Consider the following 21,148-nt stretch of genomic DNA (forward strand, 5'->3'; position numbering starts at 1 on the left):
ATGGGGTTGGCTTTTGGAGCAATTTTCTGTGTGTGCCCAAACTCTTAAAATACGCTCACCACCCCTCTCGGGACCGACAGAAACTGCCGCCGTGGTAACTGTTGGCAGCCTAAGGGATCCTTGACATACAAAATTTCTTTGTAGACAGGCAGTCCCAGGTTACGAACATCCAAATTTATGAGCACTCAACTGGCAGACAACTCCTACTTGCCCCTTGTTGTGATGATGTAAATTTGCCTTCATTTGAAATGATTCAGCCAAACCCAGACCCACTAGCCTAGCCCCCTATGCAGGGGGTTCTGACTCATAACAGCCCTAAAAGATGCCCTATGAACTGAGTGCTCCATAGATTTTCCCAGGCTGTAGATTTTTCCAGAAGTAAACTGTCTCATCTTTCTCCAGCGGAGATGCTATGGGTTCGAACTGTTGACCTTTCAGACAGCAGCCTGACACTTAACTCGCTTTGTCACCAGGGCTCCTTAAACCAATCCCTATTTGAAACACATTCTTCAACACAATCACCTTCACTTGCTGCACATGCAGTTTTTAAATCATTGCAAACACACAGAGCCTTTTCTTGTACTAAACTAAGGCTGCGTAATATCTGCTCAAACGGGCTTTAAAAATTGGGGGAGAAACCTCTGTGATCTTTTCATATGATTTTTCCATGAACTTTTTGAAGCCCCCTCATAGGTACCTATTCTGTCTTACCTATACATTCAATTTACTTGGGAACATATCACAACCTGGGGACTGCCTGTATTTCTCATCACGCTTCCCACATGCTTCAAGTCTCCCAAACCCTTTGCTTGACGCCCCATCTAGACCATCCTCTCTGTGGGTGAGAAAATATGGTGAACCACCTTAACGACTTGAAACCCCCGCCCCCCCCCCCCCCCCCCCCCCCCCCCCCCCCCCCCCCCAAGCCTCTGTCCAGCCCTGCCCGACAGCCAGCCACCAGCCAGCTGCTCCAGGAGATAGGCATATTTCTTGTTTCTTTTCCAGGCTTCCTGGTGGGTCTCTAGAATCAGGGTCCTGAAAGCATTGGCATTTTTTCTTTCTCTCTCAGTAAAAACAAAGGATGGACCGCTCCCATCCATGTTCATGGTGGTTCATAAAAAACATTGTTTTAAAAGTGTCCCTTCATTGCTGCCCATCCCCTGGTTTTAGGATAGCTCAGGCTAATCTGCACATCATGAATATCATATTCGGTAGGAGAGAATAATGATCAAATATCTCAACACCATGATATTTGAAATTGCATCTGTATTTGCTAAAATAATTTGTACAGTTTGTATAGGTGGTTCTTGTTCAGCATAAATACTTGGTTGGAATGTGATGGAATTTGTAGCAGGTCTTATACGAAGTCTCCCTTGGGGGCATTTTTGCTGCTCATTGAAGTGAAGGATAGGAAACTTTGGAAGGAGGGAGGGTGTGGTCCAAATGAGTCAGCTTCCTCCCATCCCATCACTGACTCCTGTGCCTTCTCTCCCAACTCCCCCAGGATCACCAGATCCAATCTGAGCTAGCTGTCAGGTCCATGTCCCCACCCTTTGTATTAGAGCCTGTACTTGACTCTGCAGGGGAGGAGCCCACTCCTCAGAATCAGTCATCACATTTGTGATCTCAGCATTTTCTCCACCCAGACAGAGCCTAGACAGCTTGTTTCTATTCCTTCAGCTTCTGCCATCCTGGGATTCTGAGGAGTTACAAAAAGTTACGGGATTTAAAGATTATGGAATTTTCTCATAAACTTTTGGAACCCCCCCCCTTCTGTTAGGTTAGGTGATATGACCACCACTAAGCTCTCTAGCACACTTCCTCTTCTGAGAGTCTTATAGACGTTAACTAATTAATCTTCACAACATTCCATACAGGGAAGTAAATATTATTAACCATGATAAAATATCCATATGTATATGCTAAGGACGGCAAAATAGTTCCTTTATTTATCATGGTTCACTTGATATAGTAACTGGTGTTTTTAAAACACCCATCATAGATACAATAATTAGAGATGTGCTTTTGTTAACAAAGCCACTACCCACTTCTAGCGTACCCTTGGGTACTAAATAATTACCCACTTTGTGTGGTTATCTAGCTCACTAATTACCCACAGAAATTGGGGTCAGGTGTTAACTGCTTGAAATAAGTATCCTCTAAAGACATAGCTGAGTTGTATAGAAAAAATGATGTGTTCATAGCAAAACTTTCATAAGTCATATATTTGTGAATCTTTGTAAGTAGAGTGAATAGACAGGAGCAAATTAGCTCCGACTGTGGAAGCCATGCAGAACTATTGTTGCAAATAGAGGTTTAAGACTGTCTCATTAAATTTCATTCTCTGGCTCCCTTTCCTTTTCAGAGATGGGTACAATGAGATGCTTCCGTAATGTGGCACTCATGTACAAGTGCACCACGACAATTCATGACTGGTTGGGAAGGGTTCATTTTGGCTGTGCAGGGAGGCATCCAGTGACTCAAAGATTTTTTTTGTTATGACAGCTCCACCCTTTATGATTATTCTAGCATGTTTCATTTTTCTCCCTCAGTCTAGTGCAAACACCCTGTTAGCCAATCTGACAAAGATTTTAACCCAGTCACAACCTCTGGCAGCTAATTCTTACTCCTTCCCAACCGTGACTCACACCCGCAAAAAGTCTGAAAGAAACCCAGCCCTATGCCTCCATTCTGTTTCCTCTCTTCACGCTCTCTCCCTCTCCCTCTCCTCCTGCGTTTTCTTCTCCACATTGGCACCCAGCCCTGCTTTTCCAGGTCTCTCAGAGACAAAGCAGAGTGTCTGAGTTGAGCACAAAGAAACTACCTTTTAAAAACATCGAGTTAGACAAACCTGCGTCCTCAGATACCCCCCCTCCTCTTCCTTGCTATTTACAGAACTCGGCATTACACTTAATGCGGCATTGCCTGTGGTCTGCATAGTTCTAGCCGGGAAAATTGGGTTCAGATGGCAATATACCCACTGTGTGTGTCGATAGGTGGAGACTGTGTGTGTGTGTGTGTGTGTGTGTGTGTGTGATATGCCTGCTTTAAAGGATCATTCTCTGTGCTTTTAAAAACAGGTGCTAATAGAGACAATAAGAGATGCTCTGTTTTTCAAGTCAACCTGTCATTCTCGGTCTTGTGCCTCCTTTTGCCATTGAACTATCAGTGATTCTTAACTGGGGACCTAAAGCTCATCATGAAGTGCGTATGCTTGCTGGGCGGGGTGGGGGTGGGGATGATCTAGGAAAAAAGGATAATATCTGCCATCAAAGCAAAAGGTGAGGTTGAGATGCAGCCACCAGTGATTCCATTTTAAAATGCGAGATTTAAGCAGGAAATTAGTTCATAGAGCAAAGAAAGTCCCCAAGCAGAAGGCAGCCCTGGCAGGGAGAGAGCATCCAAGTGCTGTGGCCATCACAAGCCTAGAGAGAGTATTTCTAAATCACGAATGTAGATTTAAATCCCTGCTCTTTCGACCCTCTAAAGGCTAGTGCAGAGAAATGTTTGGGGCCCCCAACTTTGCATCAATAAGGAAAACAGAACAAGATTCACATTCAGAACACATTGCTTGCACTCGCACCTGGACTTGTGGGGTTTTTTTCCCCCATCCTTAAAAAAAAAATCCTATAGCATGTGAAACAATTAGGTACAGAAGCAGACTCTGCAGATCTCTTCTTTGCTCAGCCCCTCTCCATTTTTCCTCCCCCTTTGAGAAAATGTGATACCTGATCTCAGTCCAGCCGGCTGAGGAATTTTGTATTTGTCTAAGACACTGTCTGGCGCTCCCCCTGACCTGCTGGTGCATTTGGGGGTCTCATTAGCAGTCGGCGAGAGGCCTGGGTGCGCCCGCCCGCCCCGGGCTGTGCCCAGGATGAGCCATGCTACAGCAGAGCGCCGGCAAGTGCGAGAGGATCGGAGAAGCGAGGCTTGTCTCTGAGATACGGAAGGAAGTGAGAAATGGCAGGACTGCAGCTTTGTATGTCAGCGTCTGGCGAGCGGGGGTGGGGTGGGGGGACGGCCGAGCCGAGCCCAGTGGATTCTTGGGGTGGGGGGGAGCTGCAGACGAGCTAAAGGTGATTAGAGGGGATATTGATTCCTTATTCTGCCAGAGATTTAAGCAGGCATGCGAGGAATCCGCACTAGGGTTGGCAAAAGGCGCCCTGTTGCCTCCTGTAACCAGACACGCAGGTTTTCCAGGAGCCCGGGGAGAGAGCCCAGAAGAAAGGGGGCAGTGTGGTCTAGGAAAATTCGACTTGTCGCTGATTTGTGCCTGATGCTTGCTGTCCGTCAGCAACCTCCCTTACAATATTTTCTTCCTCCCCCTCCTTTTTTTTTCCTTCTTGTCTTCTGCTTCTTCACTGAAGCCTAAGGGAGCCAGTAAAGATTTAATGTGCTTTCTCAAAGGCAGCCACTTCATGCTGCTATGTCTAAAGGGCCTTTCTTAGGAGGTTTTCATGGTAAAAGAAAGAGGGAGAGGTGGAGAGAGAAGGAAAGAGAGCGAAATTAGGTGTGACGAGTGCGGACTAGCTTTTCCGAGAGGAAGAGCAAAAGGGATGGGAGAGAAAAAGGAGAGATCCTGAACTGAACTGAATGGAGGATGCTACCTGTGAAGATTACAGAGGTGAGAAGATAAAAAAAAAAGTTGGGGGTGGCGGCGATGCTTACAGAGACCCTAGGAGAGGGAGAGAAGACATCATTTAGCTGCCTTGATGGTTTGAGTATCTATTTTCAAGGGGGGGGGGTGTCTGGAGAGCCTGACTCTGGAACTATTTTAATTAGCTACGGAAATACATATGGACTAGGTAGTGTATGTCCTTAACTGCTTGAGGCCCCTTCTGGAGTCCTCCTTGCAACGTTGCTTTGTCATTCTCTCTGACCAGCCAGCCTACTTCTACCTTGCTCAGGCCTCGGGAAGACGAGAGAGAAAGAAGGAAGGAAGGAAGGAAGGAAAGAGAAAGGGGCAGATGTTTTGCTTCCAGTTCCCGCCCTTGGGTCTCCCTTTTGGAGAGGGCACCGGCACAGCCCTTGCCCGGGAAAGTGACTATCTATCAGGTACAGCACCAGTAGCTGCCTGGGAAGATGGAGGGGCGCGAGGCTTCTCATTCCTGAGAAAGATTGGCAGAAGGCTGCTAAGGCTCGGTGGCGGGGGAGTGTAGGGGTGTGGGGTGGAGGGTACGTGTCTCCCCAGCTTGCACCCACCCCTTCCCACATCTTGTCTACCAAATGACAGCCTGGTACCTGCTCTTGGGGACCTGGCCTTGACTCCAGCCAGCAGCTGATGCAGAGAAAGCCGCCCCCTGCCTGCCACCCCTGCGGTCACCCGGTTTACAAGGCGGCAGAGTGGACACCAAAAAAAGACAGGAAGAATTTTGGGTTTGGTTTTTGTGGGTTTTGGTGCGTTTTTTTTGTTTTTTTTTTTTAGCAGCTCTGCTGAGCCTTCTCGCTCTCCCCCCACCCCCACCCCCGCCTTTTTTTTTTTCACGGAATATTTTTCAATATTTGACCAATCCCTGCTCCTCCCTCTACTACCACCAAACTGCCCTGCTCGCCACCCCCCCAACACCCCCCTCCCCCGCCCCTCATCAAAGCATAAACTGCAGAGCTCCGGTCTCTAGATTTGGTGTATCGCTTCCTGCCCCCGCCTCCCCCTCCCCGCCCCAGTCCGGCCTCTATTGAAACACCTCGGCCGCGGACCAGCGCGAGCTCCCATCTCCCGGTCCTAGCCGGCCGGTGGGACCGCAGCCTGCAGCCCACTTCGCTGCGAATGGGTGAGTTTCCAACGCTTTTCCTATTTGTTCTCCCCACAGCCTCCCCGTCGCCCTCCTGGCTCGCCTCCTCCTCCGAACCTGGCCTCGGTGCCTTTGGCAGGCAGCATGCGGGCCACGGGGAAGACGTGCCTCCTCCGGTTCTTGCCCTGCGTTTGTGCCGGGGGAAGGCAGGGCACGCGTGGAGAGCCCTTTCATGCTTCTTGTAAATCACGGGGTTTGCTTTGTTTTGTTTATTCAAGCCTGGGTATTTCCGGGTCCATTTAGATGATTTCCCATTTGGGTGTAAAAATATTTTGTTCAAAGCTTGAAAGCGTTATTTTTGTTCTTTCTTCCCCTGATATACTTGTGATTGTATGTCCAGGTATGTATACGAGCCCTTAGCTATTGTATGGATTTGCGTGTGCGTGCTTGCTTACTTAAATGAATCGAAATTTTCCAAACTCAGGAAGCTTAGCATGGGAGGAATCGCCGTGCCACCTGTTTGTGGCCTTTTAGTCAAGAACCTTGAGCCGAAATTGCCTGTCACTCTTGATTTGCTTCGTTTTGTCTCAAGAAAGAAAAATGTGTTGCGCGCCTCTCAATCCCTGAGACCCTAACTTGTGATGTTTACCGTTTCCATCCACGGGTTAGGCTCTTGGGAGCTGCGAGTCGTGCCCTTGCGTCCTGGACCGTCGGGGAAACTGTTCTTTAAAGCCAAAACGGAAAGAAAAGAAAGTTTGTCTGAAGTGATTGAGTTTATCCTTGTTAGAGGGAATCAGGTCTGCTACCGTCGGTACATATTCCGTGACAATGGCGGCTCGGCTGTTCTGTCTGTGTTTCTGCACTACTGATACCTGAGGCTTGTGGGGTACATCTACATGTATTTCCTTGAGAGCAACACACAGTACTATGGAGCATAACAAAACAGCTCAGTACCTGGTGCTTGACCTCAGAACGTGTCAACTGAAGTCCCAGCATGCCCCAGGCCTCCAACTTTTAACTCGACAGTTAATCTTAAAATTGTGCCCAATTAGAACGTGCATGCGGCTATGTTACTATGCCCACATATATGGATCATGTATGGCTAGCTCGTGAATACACTGACTGACAATTGTGAGCTGATAGTTTGAGCTAAAAAATGAACAGGTTAAAAATTGTACTTGTGCTTTTCTACATGGAGGGTAGAATGTATGATGTTAGCAGATTTTCGATTTGTGTTACTTTGCAAAGGGTGGTAAAATCAATAAAAGAAGAGGGAGACTGCTTCCTTGCTTTGTAGCTTAAAAATTCGTACATGTAATGAACTGAAAAGTAATCAAGATTGGAAATAGATTTTCTGAATATATTGAAAGAAACAACACCAGCGCACGCGTGCAAACACACACACACACACATACACACACACACACACACACACCCTGATTATGGTATCTTTTAGAAGGTATCAATGCCTATTATTCTTAATCTGATATTGATATTGAATAAAATTTATCAAGATTTCACATCAATCCAACAAGTTATTTAAACACCAAACTGTGCCTTTAAAATAATTGTCTCCAAGTAATTATTAGCCCTGCTGATTTTGTAGTTTTTGCAAAATTTAACTTTTTTCTAAACAGAACTATTTCAGTGATTTTGGCCCACCGCAGAGTTGGAGAAAGAAATCATAACTTACCTTTCCTTTGTTGTGTCCCCTTTGTTCAGATATACAATTCCATTGGAACAATTTGAGTATTGCTAGGCCAAGTGTTGTCTTCTGTTTTTTGAACATACCTAAATTAACCCTGATTTCAAATGTTTTTTTCTTCAAAAGGCTTTATATTGGTTGTAAACTCATTTTATACGTGTAATCAAAGGTTAAGGAAATTGTTCGTTGTTGCTTTTCTTTTAAAATGTTTATTGCAAGTTTTAGTCATTGGTTTTGAATCACGGTCAAGAAACCATTTTGTATGAGAAAACTGGAATGAGAAGATTAACTGTGCAGCAATTGCACCCTGTCTATTATTGCAACCTCTGTGTAGCATTAATGTATAAATATTACTTTACAGCCTTTGATATTCTAAATATGCTTCAAAGGAAAAAGTTATTAGTCATTGTTTGGTCTCTGTACAATAGATTAATGTGTTTCTTTTTTCCATTTTAGCTGATGTGCATGCATAGGTATTTGGAAATTATGAAAAAGCATCTATTTAGTAGATTGGTCTATATTACCACATGACTTATATCAAATAATTTGCTATTTGCCAGACACTGGGAGATTTTTGAAGTCAAAATTCCTCTGCAGCTTATTCAATGAAAACGTACGCAGGGGTCAATAAAAGCACCCAAGACATCATTTTCCTGTGATTTTTAATGAGAAAAGGAGAGTCATTGAATACCAGTGTCTCAGTTTATTTTCCATTTTACTTTTTTGTTGTTTTGGGTTTTGCATTGTTTTGTTTTTACATGTTTTAAAGTGAGCTTCTCATGTCCTGATGCTGCCATCGTCGACCTGGTCACATAGGCATTTAGGAGCACGTAACAACGCACTCATTTGATATTTCAGCCCGGCACTGCTTTAGTGCAAGGGCAGTTTTCTCAACACCCCTTCTTCCTCACCGGGCTCATCAGTGAAGTTCAGGGAAATGAATAACATAATTGGTGGTTGGTTCAATCACTACCAGTCTAGACTAGCCCAGACGCATCAATTAAAGGGGACTGTCTTTTAAAGGGAGAGTGCAACTGAAACAAGCAGGCATTATTGATACTGATCGTTAAAAGTGTAAATCCAGCTTGCAGATTAAATGAAAAAAAGGTGGGGAATTGGGGAGGGGGCCTGTTGCGGGAAGAAAAGAGAAAGAAAGTGAGCTGGAGCTTTGGGGCACAGGACAGGCAGCTTGTGAGAAAAAGAGCACACCGTTACAATGCAGGTCACGGGGCCCACGGATTCACCGTCATTTTAACTAGATACCCCCCTTTATCCGTGTGCGTGTGCGTGTGCGTGTGCGTGTGCGTGTGTGTGTGTGTGTGTGTGTGTGTGTTTCCAAAGAGGGCCAACTACAAACCAAGGCAATTAGAAATGTACAGGCTCTAAGAAGCTCTAGTGAAGATAAAGGCAAATCCTATGAACCAGCCAACAACTCCTTTTGTAGCATTATGCCCCCAATTTTAAAACTACAAAAGTCATCGTTTTATGAAATGTACAACAATTTCACCTTCCGAAATCCAACCAAATGTACTCATGATCAGTTATTCAATTTAAATCCAGCACCTGGAGACATTTTTTTTTTTTAATGGGCAAAACTGCTCATAGTTTTCCATTGATCACGGTAAAATTATGAAGAATGCAACAAAAGGCTTTGGTGATTTGCTTGAGGGTTTTGATTGAGGGGGAAAAAGATAATTTAGAAAGTGTGAGGAACATATCAAGCCCCAGGAAAAGAAAATGTTTGATTGGTATTAATTAAAACACTGCTAATATATTCTAATAAAATCAAGTTTAACATTCTAAACTAATCTGCCTTGTATGTCAAAAGAAAAGTATTGTCTTATTTGCATCTCAGCAATCCAAATGCATTTGCTCATTCAGCAGAATTAATTTCTGTATTACCAGCCTGTTTAATCTCAAATAATTAGTTAAACTTATGATTTCAAACCAAAAAGGAAATAGATAATGCCCGGAACGGACTGGGGAGACCCGGGACTGCATTTCATCCTGGCTCCATGTGCCGGGACGTTTCTCTTGCCTTTTTTCATTTCTCTCTGCCTTCACTGTAAAGGGTGGTGGAAAACAGGGAGACTGCCGAGAGAATGATGAATGGTTCGTTTTTTCTCTCTCTTTCTCTACTGCTACCTGCCAGGCTATTTAAGAAATTGAGTTGCTAAATTACATGAATGACATTTAGTTACATGACTTGTGTTGGCCTGTTGAATAATATCTAATTTCTGAATGGATTTTTTTTTGTCTCTTTGCAAATTTCTAATGAGAGAAAGAATCTTAAGCCAGAATACCAATGGCCTTTCCTAAGTTATTTCAACGACTGTAATCCTTCTGAGGAAACTAGAGTAAGAGATGTAAAATTTGATTCAGTAGTGAAAACAAAACAAAACTTGTAGTTTTCTCAAACAGCAAGTTCTTCATTATTAAACTCTCCCAGCTGATATTGCATCAAAATAGTATCATCACCGCAATTCGAATATGTGCCTTCATTGTAACATCGTGTCAGGATGGGCCATAACTATCGAGGAGCACACTGGGATATTCCAGAAGGGAGCTATTCCGAGAGCGGGGAAGCTTTCACTGCGCGGTGAGCTACGGGCTCGACAACTAACTGCGTTCTCCGGCCTCTGACTCTACTCGCCTGCCTTTTTGCTCCATTGCCTTTTTCCAGTCTTTATTGTAAAAGAGCAATCGCAGTTCAGTTTCACAAGCATTGTTCTATAATCCAGGCAATAAATGCTAATTAGTAATGCTCAAGGATCTGACCATTAAGAGTAATTATCATAATTTACTTCTTCCTAGTTGAAGACATTCCTTGCTGATTTAAAAAAAAAATCGTCATTTTCCCATGGCACTCAGTGGAAAATGCGGTAGCATCTAGTCTTACTGTTGTGGCTTGATTCAAAGTCATCGACATGCGCCTCTTAGCTTATTCCAAATGGAATTGCCATTTAATTTCTAAAAAGAAATTCATGTAAATGCATAAAGTTTTGCATATGCCCGAGGAATGTATGATTTTATTTTACAAGCCCCAAGGCTCCTCCTTCCTGGCCCAGCCCCTTCCTAAAACCACTTACTGAGCAGAACAAAGGAAACTGCTAACTATAGAGGCATCAGCAAGTGTGAACAGTAACAGCGTGATAAAGTGTGTGATATGACAACATAGTTCATTGCACAAAAGTGCAGATAATTACATAATTCAATAGGAACCCTGGCTAATTAATGGAAAGATCTTTAAGAAGGAGTCAGGAAAATGGATCCAATCAGCTTGAATAATATGCTCCATTCTCCAAGCTCACGAATACATATTTGGTTCTTTGATCACGGCTTGACTCATATAGAAAAATGACGACCAAATCCTCCACACAGAGCTTTGATCTAGTGTCCTCTTCGGGACAAATTAATCATTGGTTGGAGGGGAGCTGAGGGTAGGGTAGGGCTGTTTTCAATCAAAGGTAGAATCTGCCCTGCTGCCTGCCGTACACTTTGCTGTTAGCCTGTTCATCTAAAACACCTCCAGCTGCTTAGCTTTCCACATAAGGATCCTTGTAGCCTCCTCCACATTTTCTAACGAGGTTTGTGTTTAAGTTTATTTCTCATTGCTGGAAGCAAATAAGTATCAGATGCATGCAAGGACCAGAATGAATAATCATGCTGCATAATACATATGGTAACCCTCTTTTCTTCCTTTCTCTATCAAGGTAATATTCCCAGTGTCATTGTTCATTGGTCCTTTAGAGAGGAGCTTCAGCCTTTACTAGAGGCTGGTAAGCACAGCACAAGAGTAATTCCCTTTGGGGACTGTGCAGAAGGCGCCACCTGCAAAATGTTGATGCTGTTATTGAAATCTCAAGTGGAATCAGCTTTCAAAAAATTGGATATTAGATACATCCGATATAATTTGCAATGTATAATTATCCTAATGTGCACGCAGTTGTGTGCTGGTTTACATTTGCCTTCTTGAGTTCTTCTCCCCACTCCTTCCACCACCCCCACTTGGGCATTTCTCACCATTTGAAACAGAATGATTTTAAAGTCAGTTTATTGTTTTTACTTCCTTCTTAACTGATATAAGAACAAAAGGTCAGTGTTCTAATGCAAGCTTGTGTATGAGGGATCTACATGTTGGCAATTCATATACTTTCAAAGGGATGATTTGCTGTGGACACCTGCCTGATTTGTGCCATATACTTGCTACACATGAGTTGATTTCACCATCCTCCTAACTTGGTACAACTTGAAATCGTATAGAATCTCGCCATAATAAGAATTCTTCAAGAAAAATCCATTTTCTTTGTTGAAATAATGAGCTGCAATGCCAGAAAAAATAGCCTCAGGCAGAGAATCATTTTAACGCAATCAAAATAATCGCAATAATAAACGATCGGCTTTTTTGCTTTCCTCTCTCTCCACTCTGCACGGCACATGGTAAATAATGAAACTTTGCCTTGGGTCATTGGTGCACTAACATCAACTTTCCTTTTGGTGTCTCGACACCACACGAGAAAGCTGCTGTTTCTCCCACTGGAGGCCATCCTCCCGACTCCCCCCATCCAAGAAGTTGGCCCTGAAGGTCTGTCTGTTAATGGAAAAGCTCTGCGGAGCAATAGCTAGTTGGTCAGTTTAGCATTTGGCGTTAGTCATGTGATCAGGAGGTGAAGAGACTTTTGATGCAAATGATCACAAAGCCATCCCCACCCCACCCCTAGCAAGGTGATACAGAGAACCTAATTCATGCTCCTGGGTTTGGGACACACAAAGGATTCCATGGGAGGCTCACACCTAGATAATGCAAGATATTACTCATCCTAATTAAATAGCCATAGCGCTCAAAGAAAGCCAATTCATTAGTCAAGCATTTGACTTATAATAGACATCTCAAATTTGATGGTTCGCTTATTTATATTCTTTATGAGACATTTCCCCCTTGGCTACCCCAAAACAGCACATGGTCTACTTCTCACCTGCATTTAACTGTATACCGGGACTGGCGTGATTATGGACACCTGGTCGTAGGAGTCACACAAAAGCTTATGGGAACATCCGTCCTTGATATAATTACCTGTGAATTTCATTCCACATAAATGAATCATATGTATGTGTTTGTGTGTGTATATATATATTTATTTATATATTTATGAATTTATATCACAAGTATAGCACTCCACTCTGTCACCATATGTAATTAGTTATTTTTCCAGGATTAGTTCGTTGGTACTTGTCCAGAATAGGAAACTATCATTGATATCTAACACGTGTATTTCACAGGTTTTAGTGAAAGAAGAAGAACATGCACTGATCGGCCAACTAGAGAATCACCATTCTTACTGTATCCCAAGTATGTCCTTCTAGGGCACCTACCTCGTTACATAGCCTTTTGTTTGCCTAGTGAAAAGATTGACAACAAAGACGGTAGATAAATTAAAAAGCCACCTTCAAAGTACAGTGCATGCATATCACTTTTGTAAAACAGAAAGGAGAAAGAGCCACAACAACTCTGCCCAAATAGCCTTATCTGTACAAAACCGTAAGCTGGATTTCCTGGTCTCTAAATTCTTCCCCAACTCGAGCATTCTTTAAGGCGTGCAGGAAGTACAGAGACCCAGGATCAACTCCAGGATGCATGGACCTATTTGTGCTCACAGTCACACTCCCAAAGTGATGTTTGGTTCCACCTCCAGGTTCTGCATTCACTAACACATTTTGCCTTGATGCTAAAACAGTATCAAAGACGGAGCTGGTTTTCAGGAAGGGACAGTGGCAGAAAAGAAGGACGGCTGAAGAATGAAAAGAGCTATCCAGCCGGAGGAGGAAACTCCTGATCTGACTTCTAAGCCCAGCTCCTTCAACGTTAATGGAGAAGAAATCCACAAAGCACTTCCCTTTCTAGTTCCGGATCGCATTCTTTTGTCCCTCTGCCTGCCTCTTAGGGGCGTGCTGTTGCTTCGTCATTGCTCTGACAGATGGGTTTTGAGATTCACAACCCTCTCTCCACTTGATTCCTTTGAATCCACACCTCCGAAGTGAAATTGTAGCATGATCAAAAGCCCCTTTTCTTTCTTGCCCTCCTTCTTCTCCTTTTTCATCCTTCCCTCCCTGCCTTTCTTCATCCCTTTCTTCCTTCACTTTGCTCCTTCCCTCCCTCCCTCACCTCTCCTCTCCTCTTCCCTCCCCTCCGAGCCAGACACTGAGAACCCAAAGCTGACTGTAAGGACTTAGCCCCTAACAATTCATGTGACTCTGGCATTACTAAGCACTTATGCCCTGACAGCTATTTAGCATTTAGCTCTTAGATGTATTTAAATTTGTTCTTAGTGTCTGGTGTTCTTGTGCTCTTTTCCTATGTGTCTTCTTTCAGTAAGGCCGCTATTGGATAAGCTTAAAGCTTTTCCTTAGGCGTTTCCTCTCAGAAAGATTAGAGTGAGTGGGCTCTAAAAACAATACTTGAGCAAGGTGAACAGTGAGAAAAAAGCTCACTTGCCTCCTGATCCAGTATTTCACCTATAATGAGAAATTTCATGTTTTAGAAGTATCATTACATGTATTTCTTTGTATGAAAGTGTCAATCTAATAACTTTCTGTGACATGTTCTATTGTTTTTTTAGTTGTGTTGATGTTCCCTTCAGCTGGTCCTATAGCCCCCAAGCCCCTCCTCCTCAGGAATGCCTCCCCAGGGAAGGGACAAAGACCATAAGACTGCTCCATTGATGGACCCTCAAGCCAACTGAGAAGTTGCAACAAAGAATCTTCTGAAGACAGCTCTCCTGTTTAGCAGCAAATCCACCTGATGCAGTTGCTGCCAACAGAACTCAGACCAAGAGGCGATCTTTCCAAGAAATAGGAAAAAAAACCAAAAAAACTAATAATACAAAGGCATCTAGGTTTCTAATGAGCCAAGAACCTTCCCTTTCTTGTGTATATCCCTCTGTCTGTGTTTATATTAGTGTGACATTCAATTTTTAAAGTTTTCTTCATATGAATATGCTTCTGAATGCGCCAATTTTAAATGACACACACATGTTGATGTTTTCCGGGACAAAATGAAAGCAATAAGTTCATTCATCTTCAGCCACACACACAGTTCGAGCTTCATAATGATCAAGAAAATAAACAAGTACTTTTGAACTAATAATGCAGTCAGAGGCCATCATGCCAAAGGATAAAATAATAGGAGGAACTTGATGCTAGCATAGAAATGTCACATTAGTCCTCCAACTCCAACCAGCCAACCATGGTTTTGATCAAGCAAGCTAGGTTCTGTAGACGGGGTTGCTGCCTCCAAGGAGCTTAAATCTCGTTAGAGTTACATAAACTGTGCAACAAGATAAGTAACAAGGTCAATCTATAGATGATAAGAGAGCAGAAATAAAAGATAAGAAGCTGGGAGGAGATGCTATGCAGTGGGCCTATTCAAAGAAGAAAGTTCTCAAAGGAGGTAGAATAAAATGCAAGCTGAATCTTGAATGGTGCTAAAATATTTAGATAAGCAGAAAGGAAGAAGAAAATAGAGACCATTAAGTGTATTTAATATCGTGAGCTAAACCATAGAAGAAGGAATCCGTGTGGTGGTTCTAGAAATTCGGAGTACCTACCTCTACTTAATCTCAGTGCAGATAGTCAAGATCATTATACCTAGACTCAGGTAAGGCCTTCACTCCCATACCTTCCTCTCCTAGCTCAAGTGTGCCAATATTATAATCATATTTCTTCACTCTTAGAACTTGTGTGATTGGTAATAGGGAGAAATTGTGACTTCCCCCCGCCCCCATTAACCTAATAATAATGGATATTTATTGAGTTACTCAATGTGAGATTTCAAGAGAACTCAAACTTCACAGCAGCCCTACAAAAGATGTACTATTATCACACCCATTTTACAGATAAGAAAACTGAGGTTTTATGTGAGGCTACATGACTTATCACAATAGCATATACAGAGTTCAGGCTTGTGAAGTTCATTATCTAAAATATCGAGTCAAAGTTTTGTGATCCATATCACAGTAGTACTTCTTTCTCTGCAGCCCTTTATATTTTCTGTAAGAACCAAGAGATGTCTCTTGTAATTAGCCCCTCAATTTTTCACTGGCCTAGTTAAATTACAGTAGTGACAGGACACGTTCTCATGACAGAATATTGAGGGGAAAATGAAAGAAAAGATCGGGTCAGCATTTTAGGCCTTTTGCTTTGGGCCAGACTGATGAGCTTATCCACTGGTTTTCGTGAGATGTCAACTTTTTTTTTTTTTTTGGCACCACAAGCACATCTTTTATTTGACATTGATAACCTCATTTCGAGGTGTCAACTTTTCGAGAATAAAAACTAGGGAGACATATACCAGGTGAGCGACATGTCCTTTTGTCAGACCAGGTACATCTACAGCTCATAAAATTAAGAGCGACTTGGGGAAGATCACGCTGTTGGGTGTGGTAGAGATGCATCCATAAACCAGGGCCTCCCGCTCAGAAGCTCATGAATGAACAAGTGTTGGGCTTTTGAATTTTGCCTAAATAAATATAAACTTCAAATTGATCGATGCAAATACCCATTAGGTCATCAGAAAACATGCTAGTAGGTGGCATTAATTGGCACTTCTGCTGCCTTCTCATCTCAGGGTGAAAACATAACTACCTCTGAACTAGTGTCTTTGAATCTGGAAATTACCAATGGTTCATCTCCACAGACCATCACGTGACCGACATGGTGTGTATAGCGTTTCAATTATATCGTTCCGTTTTCAGAAGTCCTCACTGACCTACGCGATTGGGCTTTTCTGTTGAGTACCTTCTTAGCTAACTGCGCAGTATATATTGGTAAGTGCAACTGCCTGAAGATTTTGGTAGAGCTTACATCATTCAAATATCAACAGCTGTTTTCTATTTTCCCCACTTGTCCGTGGCACTAACTCAAGGATACTTTGGCCATAAGAAGCTAGGCTCGAGAACGCCTCATCCTTGACCAGCCTCTTTGCATCCGTGGTCACCTGTGTGACAGAGAAACTCCCGGTGATGTTCGCACAGAGTCAGTTCAGTTGCATCTACTTACGGGCGAGCACCTGGCTATTTCACGTGTATAACATTTCCACCTGAGAGATCTGGCATTGCTTAGACGTGGGCTTCTTCTTGGTCCTCATTGTCTTGTTTTCAAAATGATCTTTATTGACCATTTCCCCCGTTTTCATTAAATGAGTTCATAAACAAAGGCAGATTTTTAACAAGGGTAGCCGAGCACAAAGTGTGACTTTGTCGACATTTCATGAGACACTGTTATAAGTCCCCTGGACCCCTAATAAAAGCAATGTTGCACCAACTGTGAACGCGTCTTGATTTCTTGGAAGAGCATGATCTCAAAAGTGTTGGTTTGGGGTTTTTTTCATGAGGGTATGTCAAGGCTTCTTTCTGAATCCATACGGGAGCAAATAATGTAATGTGATGGGAAATTCTATATGATAATTTCCAAAATTCCCCATTAGATAAAAAGGAAACCCCACAGTGGCCCAATTATCAATTCATGTCAACAGTCTAAATGTGGTCCTCTCTGTTTCCTCTTTCCACCTGCGATGTGCAGGTTATCACATCATCCATTTGGTCTTTCCTTTGAGTTTTCCAAATAGGCATACTTTTTCATCTTCTATAGAGCACTTTAGCACAATCTACTGTTTTCCCCTTTTCACTGGGAAGCGTCAGCCATGGCTTTCCCTCTACATCACAGACCTGGTCACATCCTTCTCTAGTTTCAAATGCTTCACTAGCTGCCCATTACCATTGAAATCGAATACTGAAAAGCCCTTCACACCCTACTTCCTGCCTCCAGCATACGTCTCTGGACTCATCAAGTTCCTTTCTCCCACAATGTTTCAAGGCCTAGATAGACGTCTTTGCCATTCATCAATATTGCCTTATCTTTGGGACTTTCTCACCCACGTAACCTTCTGTCAAATACAATTGGACTATCTCTTCCAAACCCAATCACCTGCCTTTTAGGGTTCCTACTCGAACTCATTTTTTCTTAGGTGTCTTTGCCCCACCATCCACTATTAGCACCCTGACCTAGGAGTTGCTCTAGCAGTCTGTGCCTACCTCATATTTGTACCTACTCACCCGCCACTGCAATAACAATAGGTGCCTGTGCTGTTCAGTATTGTAGCCATTCTTCACCAATGGCTATTTCAACTTAAATCAATTGATATTGAATAAAATTTTTAATTAACTTCTCTTAGCCAAAATTTAAGGGCTTAATAGCCACAGTGGTTACCATTATGGAATAGCATCGACATGTATATCATTACAGAACATTCTGTTGTACAGCTCTGTTCTAAAAATTAAAGTATTGCAATTTGTTTTCATTTTATTCCTTTAGTTAATAACAATTCTCATCTGAGGTTCCTCATCAAGACCGCAGAGTGCAGACAACGATTAGAGTGACAATCGTCTCAGTCCTTCCTAGGATAATATGTAACTAACATTGTACAAGATGCTTAGGAAGGGAATTAGTTAACTAGAGGTATACGTACCCTTGGCATCAAAGTTTCATTTTAATGTGAAACCTTGTTTGAGAAAGTCTACACTAGCCCATCACAGTTCTTGGAACAACGTAAGGAAAGGAGGGGGAAGCACCTTCCAGCAAGGCAATTCTGAATCATAGCGACCCTGTAGGACAGAGTAAAACTGCTGCAGAGACTAGAAACCCTGTATGGCAACAGCGTGCCACATCTGAGCAGCTATTGGCTGGCACCTTATCCACACGCTACCAGGGCATCACACAATGTAAGCATTTGGTGAATAATTGCTGAAGGTACGAATGAAGCATTTGGTTACATAGACATTTAATTTAACGATTTCAATTCCAAAGGGCTCATTTTCTAGATAATACTGTGACGATCTACTGCCTTCCTTGTCACCCAGGGGTAGGTGAATTGTATGACTGCAGGAGAGCTGCCTACTCTTTGGTGCTCCTTCAGTTGCATGCAGCCAAATAAGACCGGGGAAGTGCAGCGAGTAAGATCCCAGTGGAAGTGATCAAAGAATATGGCAAATTTGATAAGCCTTATGAGGGACTTGGTGGAGGTTTACTATAAAGGTTATTTTCTGAGGACCTATTATGTGCTGGCCACTTTGTTAGGCCCTGAGGACATAGATGGGGACAAGGTGGACATAATTGTTGGAGCTGTCGTGACAAATCAGCATGATTATTTCAGTTCCTTCCTGGATATTGGACCCAGAGCAGGAGTTCTCAGCTGTTGCGTCCCGGCCTGCGGGATGCACGAGCAAGGCCCTGCAGGGAAAGACAAACCTGGATGGAGAAAAAGACACGGGGACGTGGAGCAAGACAAAACTCTGATCAAACTCATTTATTTGGGCAAAGCTGGGGTATAAAAAAGGGGAACTGGGAGGTGCATATTTTAATAAGGTGTGCGACACAACATCCAATCCAACATGTACATTAAAGAAGCTCCAATGAGCGCCTGGCATTATTAACCAATGTGTGAAAAGGTCACTTTTCCACTTGCCGGTGCTACAGAGCACGTAGCTAGGAACGCAGAGGCAGGGTTGGGCAGGGATTTCAGGCAGGGCCAGTTCCCACAGATTTAGCAAATGAAAGACACACTTAACCAGGAAGCAGCCAAGTTTGGCTCGTGGCTGAGGCTAAGGCCTTAATGGCCACCGGCTCCCAACACTCAGCCTTGATTGCACATTGTAATCACTTGTGGAGTTTGAAAAATATAGATGCCTGAGTTCCTCCCCCACCAAAGACACTGATTTGATTTGTGTATAGTATGGATTAGATATTGGGATTTTGCAAAGCTCCCCTGATCATTGTAACGAACAGTCAAAATGCAGAACTGTTCAACCAAAGAAACAATATTGGAACAAGTGCAAAAGAACAAGAACTTTGGGCATTAAAAATTAATTGATAACTTATTTGAACCCAAAGAAGAAACTCTAATGCTCATCTACCCAGCATATCCCCATTTTAACTTTCTATTATTCTTCCGTTGATAGAGCAACGCTAGGTCACTGCATTGTGCAGACCAAACAGCCCGTTGACGATTGAGAGAGGGCCTGATCCCAGGTGTTGGCTACAGTAAAATGCTTCTCTTGCCACACCAAGCTATCTCAGGGAACTGGAAAATACATTTACCTTCCAATCAAGAGACAGTCGACCACCAATGTCGACATACTTGTTAGAGGGAAGAGGTACATTTAGTTCGACAGGAAGCCCATCTACTCCAATTTGTTACTAATCAAATGATAGGTTCATTTTGCTAGTATGTAGCTCACTACCATTTAGTAAAACATACATTATATATTAATGCAAGAGAGAACTCAATACCTCAAGCATCGTAGGCACATTCTGACAAACAAAAAAATCAATATACAATCAGTAATCTCCACACATTATTAGGAAGGACATTTTGTCTTTAACCTTGAGTTACTCAATAGCAGAAATGAGGGTGGGAGGGGAAAATAAAATAGTCCCCTGGTGCTCCGACATGCTCTGTTCCCACACACCTTATTCTGTGGAACATGTCACTCTGCAGGTAAAAATTGCCATTCTGTCCCCATGAAAAAAGCTGACGTTGAAAAATAAGTGTGTGTGTGTGTGTGTGTGTGTGTGTGTGTGTGTGTGTGTCTGTAAAGACAGAGAGTTAGTTCCTGGATTATCATAACCTATCAGTAGAATCTAAAAATGGGGACTATTGGTGGCAAAGAAAGGGGAATAATATATATAATACATGGATTCTATATTATATATGTATATAATATAGAATCCATGTATTATATAACCCACATATATAATTCATATACATTGCATATATTATAGATTACATCTATTATATATAATTACACACACACCCTAGCTACCACCAGCCCCACCTGTGAGTTTCTACTTGCAGCTTGTCACCCTCTAGGAACTCTGAACCCGCTAGTCCACAGTTCAGCAATCTGCGGCTCTTGAGCCATATACAGCTCTTTTGGTACATACATGTGACTCTAAAGTACAAATTTTAAGGTTATTTTTCAGATAATGGTGATTTCATTTGTTTATAAAAATATGTTTATGTGTCTCAAATAAGTTTTAAGTTGTTGTGAGGGAAAGGATTGGTCGGCTCTTCTGTGCCCAAAGCTTACTGACCTCTGGTCTAGTCCATTCTTCTTCATCCGCACAAGCCAACATGATGAAAATAGGCCTTTCCACTTTACAAAGCCATCAAGACGAGACGCATGTTCCCGTGCTTCCTTCAAAGCACACTGCAGTGTTTGAGAGCCGACAGTTGGGGAAGTCTTTCTTGTTTATGTCCAATCCCTTAGGCTCTACTTTAATCCTGTTTTTTTCTTGCTCCCAGTAAAGAGAAAGAACAGCTGTTCTCCATTCTCTCTGAAACACAACCTCGTCACATCCTTAAAGACACCTCTCTGCTTTTTCTTCACCAGAATAAATAATAACAGTAATAATAGGAAAACGACTCCCTTGAATTGTGTGTATTTACTGCCCCGATCTCAGACATCGTACTCATGACCCAATGTTTACATCTAAACCAATCAACACTGAGCGCAAAAGCAAGCCATTGTAGCCTTGTCCTCCTGAATGAACTACAGATCCAATCATAGACCCTGGTACGAATGAAGCATTTGGTTACATAGACATTTAATTTAACGATTTCAATTCCAAAGGGCTCATTTTCTAGATAATACTGTGA

General features: G+C 42.7%; 1 long non-coding RNA gene across 1 annotated transcript in view; it reads left to right on the plus strand.

Annotated features, from left to right (window-relative positions):
• The first annotated feature begins 5,651 nt into the window (after positions 1–5,651).
• LOC123522276 overlaps positions 5,652–21,148 on the plus strand; it is a 25,955-nt gene continuing 10,458 nt past the window's right edge. The window contains exon 1 of the long non-coding RNA XR_006680548.1: positions 5,652–5,771. This is a non-coding gene — a long non-coding RNA (uncharacterized LOC123522276). The remainder of the gene's footprint in view (positions 5,772–21,148) is intronic.

The sequence above is a fragment of the Echinops telfairi genome, unplaced genomic scaffold (genome assembly GCF_000313985.2).
Source record: "Echinops telfairi isolate 266 unplaced genomic scaffold, ASM31398v2 ScPeMD7_5167;HRSCAF=5991, whole genome shotgun sequence".
Classification (NCBI taxonomy): Eukaryota; Metazoa; Chordata; class Mammalia; order Afrosoricida; family Tenrecidae; genus Echinops; species Echinops telfairi.